The 11,719-nt window shown below is 44.0% G+C and overlaps 1 pseudogene; it reads left to right on the top strand.

Annotated features, from left to right (window-relative positions):
- The first annotated feature begins 355 nt into the window (after positions 1 to 355).
- Positions 356 to 1,222, top strand: LOC120256188 (annotated as a pseudogene).
- Positions 1,223 to 11,719: the final 10,497 nt, after the last annotated feature.

The following is an 11,719-nucleotide window of genomic DNA, read 5'->3' as shown; positions in this document are numbered from 1 at the left end:
TCATAGAGGTCTATAGTCCATTTTAATGTTCCGCTCTCTCCACAATATCCTACGACGACCTCTCTCGTCAGGGGCGAGAAGCCCTATCTATCAACAAATGATAGAGGATTGGAAGAAAAATCCCCCTAACATATATATGTTGGAAGATTGGAATATCACATAAATAGATAGTCAGAGGGAGAAGGCTAAGTAAGCAAAACTGACGAGAGAGAAAGGCTTCGACTCCTTTTTTTCGTAGTCCGGTGACGGGCCCATATAGAATAGAATAGAAAGAAAATCCTTTTTTTTCCGGTATGCCGCTCCGCAAGCAAGGAGTGCCACGCACGAGCGGAGCGAAAAACTAAAGCAAGGGAATTACTATAATTAATCTAATCTCTTTGAGCATGCGAAATCCTTTGATTGCGTATGGAATATACATCCATGTCTTTCTTGTTCCACTAGCAAGGCAAGGACAAAAATTCTCACATGTCCGTTTCGTTATTACAACCTTCTTTCTTTATGTCAAAGACAAGAAGCTACGCGAAAAATTCTTTTTGGATCTCGGTTGTTCTTAACAGCGATGGCTATTCATTCAAGTCTTCGGGTAGCACCACCAGATTTTTCAACAAGGTGGAAATTCTCGTATTCCGTATGTACATGTTCCTGCGGCTCGGATGAGTATTCTTGTTTATATCGCTACGGCTATAAACAGTTTCTTGTTCCCATTAACAAAACATCCCCTTTTTCTTCGCTCTTCCGGAACCGGTACAGAAATTAGTGCTTTTATCTACTTTGTTTACCTTAGTGACTGGGGGGTTTCGAGGGAAGGCCTATGTGGGGTACCTTTCGGGTGTGGGATGCTCGATTAAACTTCTGTATTCATCTTGGTCCTTATTTACCTGGGTGCACTGCGTTTTTCAAAAAGCTTCCTGTCGAACTGGCTCCTATTTCAATCCGTGCTGGACCGATCGATATACCAATAATAAAGTCTCCAGTCAACTGGTGGAATACATCGCATCAACCTGGGAGCATTAGCCGATCTGGTACATCAATACATGTTCCTATGCCCATTCCAATCTTGTGCAACTTTGCTAACTCCCCTTCTCAACCCGTATCTTGTTCGTTCTGGAAACACGTCTTCCTATTCCATCTTTTTCCCGAATCTCCCTTAACTGAAGAAATAGAAGCTCAAGAAAGAAAAAAACCTAGTTCACTCGCTGAGAGAAGCATCCCATGGCTATAGTAAAAAGTTCATCTACAGGGAATAGAGGAGACACCCATTTTTTTGATTCCAGCCGAGAAGACCAGGAAAGGAGAAGGATAAAGAATGTCATATATCTCACGACCTAAATCAGTTCCCGACTGAACAAGTAAGAATTGCCTCAACAAAAAAATGGATGGAATTGGACCTAAAAAAAGGCATTCGAGGTTCGTTATCGATTTGGTATCGAGTGGGAACATCAAGATGAATGAGTTAACTAAGTATCGAGATCGACCAAATTGAACAAATGATAGGTCAAGATCATATTATTCATTGGGAATTAAAGAGGGGAGAATGAGCAGACATCAAACGATTAATTTCTATTTCTCGTTATCGTGGAATTCATCATTAAGATGGATCGTCCTTACGCGGTCAACGAACTCATACTAATGCAAGGACTTTTCGCAAGAAAAATTCGGAAATGAAAGAAGGCTACCGAAAGCCCTTGGTACTTGTCCGATCAATCACACTGTGAAATAGTTCACTTTTTTTCGTTCGAAATCTTTCACCGGTTACTAATCACGTATAGCTGTAGTAGGCCCCCTTCGCCACTCCACGTCTGGCTTGGCTTGGTCTCTCTCCCTTCGCCCGCCTATCATATCGGATCAGCTTCGTCCATCAAGTGATAGGACAGTGAGTGGTTGGCGAGTCTGCATTGGTTATTTAATCTCTCCTCGGGACATGTATAGAGTTAGGCATAGTTGACCTTAGATTTGGGACTATGTATGTAAGGATTTCCACGACTCACCATTGCATTGATTAGGATGCATGATAGAGAGTTCTTGCACTTGAAGCGATTATCCTAGGTGAAACATCATCCGAGTACCCCATCTTTACCGATTCCCTTGCCTCCTCCTTACTTTTTCTCTCTTACTTGTTGCTTTTAATTTTTGAGAATTGAATCATTACCACACTTATAATTGTTGATACTCCACATAGCTAAGAATCGAATTAAGTGTGTTTACTCCCTACTCCCCGTGGATTTGACCCCGCTCATCCGGGATTATTACTCGACAAACCCGTGCACTTGCGGGATATAAGCAAGGGGACCTTGTCGATCATCGATCGGCCAAGCCGCAAAAAAACCTATAAACACCCAAACCATCATTCCTTCTTTTTCCAAGTTATGATGAAAGACTAGTAGCTTCCAATGTGCAATGGTGTTCCAATACAATTGTCCGACTTTCCATCAAAGGATGAGTCAAAAGTTAAAAGTAGCATATCTTGTTAGAAGACCCTTTTATAGCTTAGCCACCTCGACCGAAAACCAAGAACGGGAAGAGCTACTTCAATCAACCGCACATTACATTGCTGGACCGGGATTTCAGGTCTTCTAAGAAGACGAAAAAAGAATGTAAAAAAGAAGCTCGCTAAGCTTCGCTTCCCTCGCCTTCTCGAAATGGCGATCTTGTAGTGGGTGTAGGTTCGAGTCCTGCAAACCCCGTTTGTTTTGTTCGACATACAACCTTGGAACAAGGCTTCGAAAGCGTACTTGATTCAGGAGAGCCCTTCTTTTTTCTTTTTTGTCTACATGACCACCTCAGTGGTTGTCATGACTGTGGGCAGTCCCTGGTCTGATTGACCCATGAAAAGCGGTCTTTTGGTCCGACAGCTCCTACATTGACCGCCGACGGGACTACTCGATTGACCGGCCCGGAAAAGAAAGCCCTTCTGGATGGGGGTGACGGTGTGCAGACAGTCTCTCTTGTCTTGGAATCTGATCACGCTAAAGGTAGGCTTTGAACACTCCGATCGAAAGGCCGATCATTGGCTTTCCCTATGGAGCGATAGACGGAACCAAGGCGAATCTAATCTCTCTGTTAGGGCATGAAGTCTACGTCATGTTGACTTTTTGCTGGAAAGCATCCATTCGGCCTGATTCCCCAGTCTAGACGGCTACCACTGATGGCAGACTAATCCCTCAATATGAAAAACAATCAAGAAGTGAGGGACAGAGTCTTTGATCTCTGTTTTCGAACCCTAAGACTCCTAAAACGGAGTCTCCGCCCCCTTCTTTTTGTCGGCTAGGGAAGTTGGCTTTGCCTCGGCTTGTACAACTAGTTATGTAGATGACTCCACTGCACCAAGAGATAGGTCAGGCTTTCCCCGGTGAGAGTCAGTGCATGAAAAGGGGTCAGTCCTTACCCTTCTGTGCTAACAGCGAGAAATCCATCAAAAGAGCTCCGTGTGCGCTAAGAAAGATAGAAAAGAGCAGTGCAAGGGAATTGTCCCACACAACAAGGGGCTAAGCCTTGCGCCGTCAAGGATCTTTCCATTCGTCAGTCAACTCGGGTTAGCAATTCAAGGTCAAAGTCCGGATCTAGGATGAAGATCTCCTTCCTCGCGGCCCCCGCCTATCATTCTTCTTAGCAGGTGGAATAGTTGAACGAAGAAGACTGGCCTTACACGTCTACTTCACCAGGATAGAAAGGGCTTAGAGAATAGTAGCTGAGATTTCTAACCCAGACCAAAAGAGAGAACAGACAGACTATAAGGAAGTTATGTGCAAAAAGATCGAAGTATTTACTAAATAAGCAGGATCTGGATGAAACTGTCGGATCCTACCTCTCTGAGTCCATTTCTTACAGGCTAGTGGAACCGTTAAGCTCACATCGAACTGAAATGAGATCCCTCTGAGTAGTCGTAGCATCTCAAGTGCTAGCGGAATTCATCTAGGCGAAATCCAGAGTGTAGACGCGCTAGTACCACAAAAAAAGCAAAACCATGTTGCCACCAGGAAATCGAGTACTCTCCCCCTTCTCGCTAGGGTGGTTAGATCTCTCATGTGGCAGGTCAGTTGAATGCTCCGTATCCCTTTCATCAAGACTGGGGCACAGGATTCATTGATGAGCCTCTTCGTTTGAGGAAAATGAAAAAAACTTCATATCATCCTCCTTTCGAAGTTAGGAATGCTGGTGAGTGAATCCAGCCAACAGTCAATAGGATACGAATTTCATGAATGCCGTAAGTGACCGCCAACTCAAGGAGCAGTGAAAAACAGCGTCAAAACAGGAGGATCAAAAGGTAAAAAGCTCTTGAGATCGGTGGTTCGTAAACAAGATCGTCACTCAGATACTGTCTCTTCCAGTCATCCTCAGGGGCGATTGAAGCGGGGAGTTGACCGTTGCCTCCGAGGGGATAGTCCTCCACTCGCCAACCGCGATGTCTTGGTTGAGAGGCCCCACCTACCCATCTTCCCACAGTCTAACTGAGGTAGTACCATCCCCAATTCGCCACTTCTTGTGTTGATGTACAAAGAAATTTCTGTAGGCAATCGACTTCCTACAGAGGAAGCACTTGTGCACATCAACTTAGGCCCCCCGTTCTACACCAGATTATACACTCCCCTGCCTGGCCTATACTGTACCTTCACCTGAGCGAAGGCAAGGGAAGGAAGAGAGAAAGAATTACTTTTCAAAATTTAGGCACACCAGAAAGAGACGAAAGAGATACAGGAATGGTTGGCTTAACATAACAAACAAGGAAGGATAAGGATCTACTGCGCCTACTTCTTTGCTTAACCTTACAGATGCTACCATTCCTTCCTTCAAACAAGAAAGCACCTTAATGCAGATCCGACTGATGTAATAGTTCCAGTTCTTGCACTCCAGAAGCGAGCAACGGACAGTTGGACAGATGCGACAGGAGAGACAACAAAGAGGACTAGTACTGTATGGCCCCTTTCCGACAGATAGAGATAAGACGGATTTACAGGATACTGGAGTTTCCTGATGACCTATTCAGATTCGCTACAAAGGCCTATTTCTTACCGGATTCCAACCGGGCGTATTCACCAGATCCTTTTATTCTAGTATCAATAAAGGCATTGATTTGCTTTGTCCAATTCCTCCCTAACCTAACTCCCTACTCTCTTCCCACTGTTGATTCAATAGCTGTGGATTCTATTCTGCCTTCAAACCAACCTTCCAGCAGCAACTGCGGAAAGAAGAAGTGACTGACTGGGCAGACTGACTTAAGGGAAGGTATGTAGTGGCTCAATTGACGGAGGAATGGGGGAAGATCACGACCGGGCCCGATAAGTGCTTGAGTGAACATGTTTTTATGCATGTTTTACATACATTGAGCATCATATTTTATACGGTTTATGTCTCATTTCGTGTATTGGGTGTTCTTTTATGCATACAGAGTTGTGAAGGCATTGGGAATTCAAAAAGGGAGCGAAGATAGGCTATCATGGCATAATATTGGGAGTTCTTGTACAAATCAAGTTGGAAGACATAAGAGGAGTTCGTGTATGAGGAGATGTGTGCCAACTTCCATAGTTTTGCAAGCCAAGTTATTAATGGAAGGGGCACAAAGGCAGCCATGTCTCCACATTCCTCCTCTTTGTAAAGATTTCAAGACCTTTCAAGACGCATTGATGAAGGAAAAAGCCAGTATAGCCTACCATATGATCGTGTGCCCGATCGTGTGGCCTTAAGAGGAGAATGTTTATCATCGCGTTTGTGGAAATCAATGTAGTAAAAAGATCATGTAGCAATTTTACCCTGTTCCGCGCACGCGTGGAAATTCTCCCGACCTCACGCGGCGAATGGAAAAATCCACGCGGGCGCGTGAGGGGCACGTGACTGACGCGATGTGAGGCTATAAATACACCTTTTGGCTGATTCTAAGGAGACTTTTTGTGGAGCTTTCAGCATAGACATTGAGAGAGGCGGCTAGGGGTTTGAGGAGAATGTCTTCGCCGATTGAGATGGAGTTCTTCACCAACTTTGATAGGTTCCTTCGACGTCATAGCATTTTGGGGAGCCATTGGCGACCTAGCTTCTAGAGGAACCCTTCAAGACGTAGAACTACCAATCAAGGCCAATCCGCTCGAATTCGAGGGGTTGTCTCTATGGGTTTTATTGTTTTTCATTGTATCCATGTAACTAGGCCCATGGAGGGCTAAACCCTAGTGGGTATTTGGGCATGTGAACCCTAAGATTTATATTTTTGGATTGATTCTCTTTATGCTTCTAGTTAATCCGAGTTGTCTTGAGTTTTAATCTTGTGATTTAATTGCTTTGCTAGTGTTGTTAATCCTTGTGGTTGATTTACATTGCATGATTTAATACTTTGATGTGAGAGGTCTCCATTAGAGTTAGATTTCCAAGATTAAAGAGAGTTGAGAGGGTGAGCCTTGAGATGGAGGAGTGTCCCCTTTTCCCCTTCGATTGAGTGTTTCCTATCTCCGTATTCCATATTCTCTTTGCAACCATATTTTGTGTGAGGTGTGAGATTGCTCGATTTCTCCACTGGGACCTTGTAGGGGGTTAGGATCCTTCGCCAGGGAATTAGGGTTGGATCTACATTTAGGAATCGGTTTCACTCTTAGGTTTCCTTATAGCATATTCGCGGTCATATAGGGTGTGAAGTGTTGAGATTGGTCGATTTCTCCATCGGGACCTTGTAGGGGACTAGTGCCTTTTTGCTTGGAGACAAGGATTGGTTATCGTTGGACTACCTCGACTCATTAGACTCGATTCTAGAGCATTTAGTGAATCTTGAGCTTCAAGGAAGATCTTAGGGGGATCATTGCCCGAATACCTCATCCTTAGTGATTGAGACTCTTCTACTTTTATTTCTTGCATACTTGTTTGCTTTTGCTTGCAATTAGTTCACTTCATCATATTCATTGATTCCGACTAGATAATTGAGAAGTGGTTATTACTAATACTTCGCTCCCTCGTGGATTCGACTCACTCGACTCACTCGGGTAATTATTACCGACACCCGTGCACTTGCGGTTTATACGCATATTCGGACGTGTCACTGACTTCCTTCCAGTACTATTTGATTTGAACTAGAGCTTGGTTCGCACTCACTGGAATGAATGGAATTGAGACTCAGCCTGATCTCTTAACTAGCCAATAGGTCTACAGCTGAGCTGCCTTGACTTTTCATTCGTTCACATCCGATTCTTGCTGTAGTAATATGAGATTCCATCCCTCAAACTAAAAGCTCAAAGACAGGAAAGAGGATAAGATAATTGTGGTACCGGAAAGAAAGGAATGAATGGACTGATCCCGCTAGAACTGCTACTGGCTGACTGACTTGGCCCGCAGAAAGGGAGATTTGAGATAGACCAAGTCGGGGCGCTAACAAGCGTGCTACTAAGCGCTTACTTCCTTGCCTTAGTCAATCTTTTGATTTTCAGATAAAGAACTGTCTATGCCCTACTTCGTTCACTTTCTTCCTTCTCTCACCCTTGGCTCGCAGGACCTATAGCGTGCTACTCCTTCGTTTGCCCGGACCGGACCAGAATTGCCCCTGATCCAGTTGAGCTTTTTCTTCCTCCATTGGCCGATCCATCTAATATAGTGAGCTTCTCTTTTCAAGTCCAGAAGAGCGCTTTTTGGAAGTAAAGCAGCCAACTCGCTCTCGGGCTGACTCTCGGGTTTTGGGAACGAAGACAGGATATGCTCTTCTAACTTCTCATAGAGGAAGAGGAGAGGCTCAAGAGCCCAGATCCCATGCTAGTGCTCGAAAAAAACCTCCTGAGGCGCGGCTACTGGGACAAGATCCCCGACAATCATCGAAGAAAGAGAGCCGAAATGCTGAGTGAGGTTTTTTCAACAATTCCAGCGAGGCGAGATCAAACCTTTCTAAAAGGCATAGCTCTTGCAAAGCCATTCAAGGAAGATATGTACTAATGGAAAGCTGGCTCAATCTCGGTCGGGAAATCACTCAATCGCCGAAGTCTGAAAGTCATGAATGCAGAAAAAGACCTGAAAGTCTGTTAGGGAGGGCAGATCATTCTTCTTCATATATGAAGCTTGGCACCTTCTCTTTCTTATAGAGGCTTAAGACACCTTGATTTGGAAAGCGATCGATGAGCTAAACAGAGGATCCCTACTTGATACGAAAGAGAACAGGAACTTCACTCATACTTAAATACTTCAATTGAAGAACTCCTTGCTGCATCGATGCTCGAGGAAGCAAGAGCGGGATGAGTGCCAACTACAACTACTAATGCTAATGGAAGCCCCTTTCTTGCTCTGCAACTCTCGAACTAGAGGAAGGAAAGCGCTATACCGACCCACGGAAGAAGCGAGGACGGGAATCTTGTACGGAAGACCGATCTATTTCATTAAAGGAAGAAGGGGATTCGCAGGCAGGAAAAAGATCAATAAACAGAAGGCCAAAGAGCCCACTCATCAATTGCTTTTTGAAATGCGGATGAGCACGGGCAGGTTATACACTTTCCCGAAGCGGTAAAAAGAAAAAAAGAATATATATATAAATTTTTTTTTCTTATGTATATATAGTCATAGACGGTTCGCAAGCCAAGACAAGCAGAACGCTTCTTCGCCACAGAGCGAGATCAGATCAGAAGGAGGAAGCAAGGCCACCCGGAGCCTCGGTAGCTACACTCCGCTCACTCTCCACAGCAGACTTCGATGCAGGACAAGCGCTCCCCCTACCAAGCGTTCTTTCATTCATTTCATTGCCACCTACTCCAATGCCTGACCGGATCATTTGGATGCTGACACCAAACGGGGAGTTCCGCAATGCCTCCGCTTTGAATTCGAACGAAAGACCTTTGGTTCCTTGGTCCGACGTTTGTTTGGCACTGCCCAAATTTGCCTATTGTACATGGATGGCTTGCATGGACAGGTTACTGACTCGAGATCAGCAACTCAAGAGAGGGATTCTATTATTCTCAAGATGCGTCCTCTGCTAGTCCGCTAGCGAGAATTCCGAACACTTGTTCTTTAAATGCCCATATGCAGCATATGTGTGGATATGTTTGCTTCTGAAATGTGGTCATCCGACGAAGGTCGAAACCCAATATTTTAGCAGAAAGAACTCTCCTCCTTCCGCTTGAGGCTGGTAAGAACTTATGCGTCTTCCTGTTAAGGAAGGTTTCTACCTGTGCAGTTTGGTATCTATGGCGAGAGCGCAATTGTCGCATCTTCGACAAAAAAAAATAAACTAAGAATACAGAGCAGGTAAAACTGATCGCCAACACAGTTAAGATCAGACTTTCCGCTCTGAGGCTCAAGGACGCTAATGATGTCCCCATGAACTCTATTGCAGAGAATGGGGACTGCTCATTTCTCTTGCATGAGTCGGTGGCCAAGACTTGCTCATGGATGAAACCAAAACCGGGCTGGCATAAACTGAACTCAGATGGGGCTGTTCGCTTAGGGATTTGATGACTCAGTCTCATCTCAGAACCTTTTTGTTTTGGGGAGGCTTGAACAGAATTTCTTCATTTTTCCCTTGGACATTACATTACTTGACCGATTGGGCTGTCCAACTATCACTATTGGGCTTACTTTACTGGTCTAGGAAAGCCAGTCGTCTTCTGCTTCTAGGAAAATTTTTTTACAATTTCAACACTTGACAGCGCTTTTTCCTTATCGTGTGTAGGATAAAGGGATTGGAATTGAAGCATTGGATCACTGACCGATCTAACTGCGACTACTTCTGTTCAGACTCTACCCCTTGGTTACGGGAAGCGGGAACATCTCTCGTCTCAAAAGAGGTTGACCTCACTCACTGTGTCTCTCCTGACTGGACTGATAGTTCACGAACCACCCCGGTTCGGCATAACAGGCTCTTTCCCTCGAGTGAGACCTCGAGCTAATCGACCAAGGCCCAATCGAGACATTTCGAAATCGAGAAATCTCGACAGGAGCAGGTGCTATCAGAGAACAATTAGCCGATTCGGATTTCTTAATTATTCTAAAATAATTCATTGGTAGAATGGAAGGAATTAGGAGACGAGGAGGTGACTGGAACTGGAAATGAATGGGAAGATAGAAAAATGAGAAGAAGAAAGGATTTTTTGGTGAATTAGCTAAACATTTTATTCGAACAAATGTAGAACCAAAACGGATGGTTTTGTGCCTATTACCTACCAGTTCTTCCTCCCGAGTTAAGACCAATCATTCAGATAGATGGAGGTAAACTAATGAGTTCGGATATTAATGAACTCTATATAAGATAAGAGTTTTCTATCGGAACAATACTCTTACCGATCGATTAGCAACAAGTAGATCTACGCCAGGTGAATGAGTAATGTGTCAGGAGAAATTGGTACAAGAAGCCGTGGATACACTTCTTGATAATGGGATCCGTGGGCAACCCATGAAAGATGGTCATAATAAAGTTTACAAGGAATTTTTAGATGTAATTTTTGGCTCAGAGGGAGGATTTCGTGAGACTCTCCTTGGCAAAGGGGTCGATTATTCGGGGCGTTCTGTCATTGTCGTGGGTCCTTCGCTTTCATTACATCAATGTGGATTACCTCGCGAAATAGCAATAGAGCTTTTCCAAACATTTGTAATTCGTGGTCTAATCAGACAACATGTTGCTTCTAACAAGGGATTTCTAAAAGTCAAATTCGGGAAAAATAACCGATTGTATGGGAAATACTTCAAGAAGTTATGCGAGGGCATCCTATATTGTTGAATAGAGCACCCACCCTGCCTAGATTGGGCATACAGGCCTTCCAACCCATTTTAGTAGAGGAGCGTGCTATTTGTTTACACCCATTAGTTTGTAGAGGCTTCAATGCAGACTTTGATGGGGATCAAATGGCTGTTCATGTACCTTTAATAAGTAAAGTATAAGTATATGAAAGCGACGTATTGTTGTAGTTCCTATGATGCACTTGGAGCTTATCGGCAAAAACGAATCGATTTAGATAGTCCTTTGTGGCTACTAGATCAACGTGTCATTGGCTCAAGAGAAGTTCCCATCGAAATTCAATATGTATGAATCTTTGGGTACTTATCATGAGATTTATGGGCACTATATAATTGTAAGAAGTGTAAAAAAAACGTTGTATATACATTCGAACCACCATTGGTCATATTTCTTTTTATCTAGAACCGTACAGGGGTTTTGTCGGGCCTACTCATACGCTATCTAAACTAATAAATTATATTAGGTGATATCCGTGCCGTGGGAATTCGGGTCTCTCCAGTTTCGCCGGTATAAGAATTCCTTTATTTCTGCGTGAATCAAGATTAAGTGAAGGAAGTTTTCGAATCACTGACTCAGGCCATAGACTAGAAGTCTGGTACAAGACCTCCTCGATAGAGGCTCGAGCCCTAAATAAGATTTTTTTGATCTTGCCTTCGGATGTCGATTCTTTAGGTCTTTCCTTTCCTGAAATGGTTGAAAGGGAACCATATATATACATACTTCCCGCTGGAGGGGGAAAGGAGATTCACTCTTTTCTGTAATTAGCCTTTTTATACTAGCTCTTTATCTAGTAAGAGTATGATATCTGAAAGGAGTCGAGTATCGGTAGGCACAGATCATTGGTATTGGATGTATCGTTAGGTTGTGCCGAGTCAAATCTGCTCCGCTTATTTTTTTCCGTTGCAGAAAAGAGATCCCTTACCCCCGCTTAAAAAAATGATGAATATGAGGCTGCAGGTACTATGGATCCTCTGACTCCCAATCGGGTTGCCTTCCCGGGTCTCGCCGGTCTTGCCTGTAGGTCGTGATGTGCCTCGA

This window comes from Dioscorea cayenensis, unplaced genomic scaffold (genome assembly GCF_009730915.1).
Source record: "Dioscorea cayenensis subsp. rotundata cultivar TDr96_F1 unplaced genomic scaffold, TDr96_F1_v2_PseudoChromosome.rev07_lg8_w22 25.fasta BLBR01001331.1, whole genome shotgun sequence".
Classification (NCBI taxonomy): Eukaryota; Viridiplantae; Streptophyta; class Magnoliopsida; order Dioscoreales; family Dioscoreaceae; genus Dioscorea; species Dioscorea cayenensis.
Note: the sequence above shows the minus strand (reverse complement) of the source record. Positions and strands in the feature narration are given on the sequence as shown.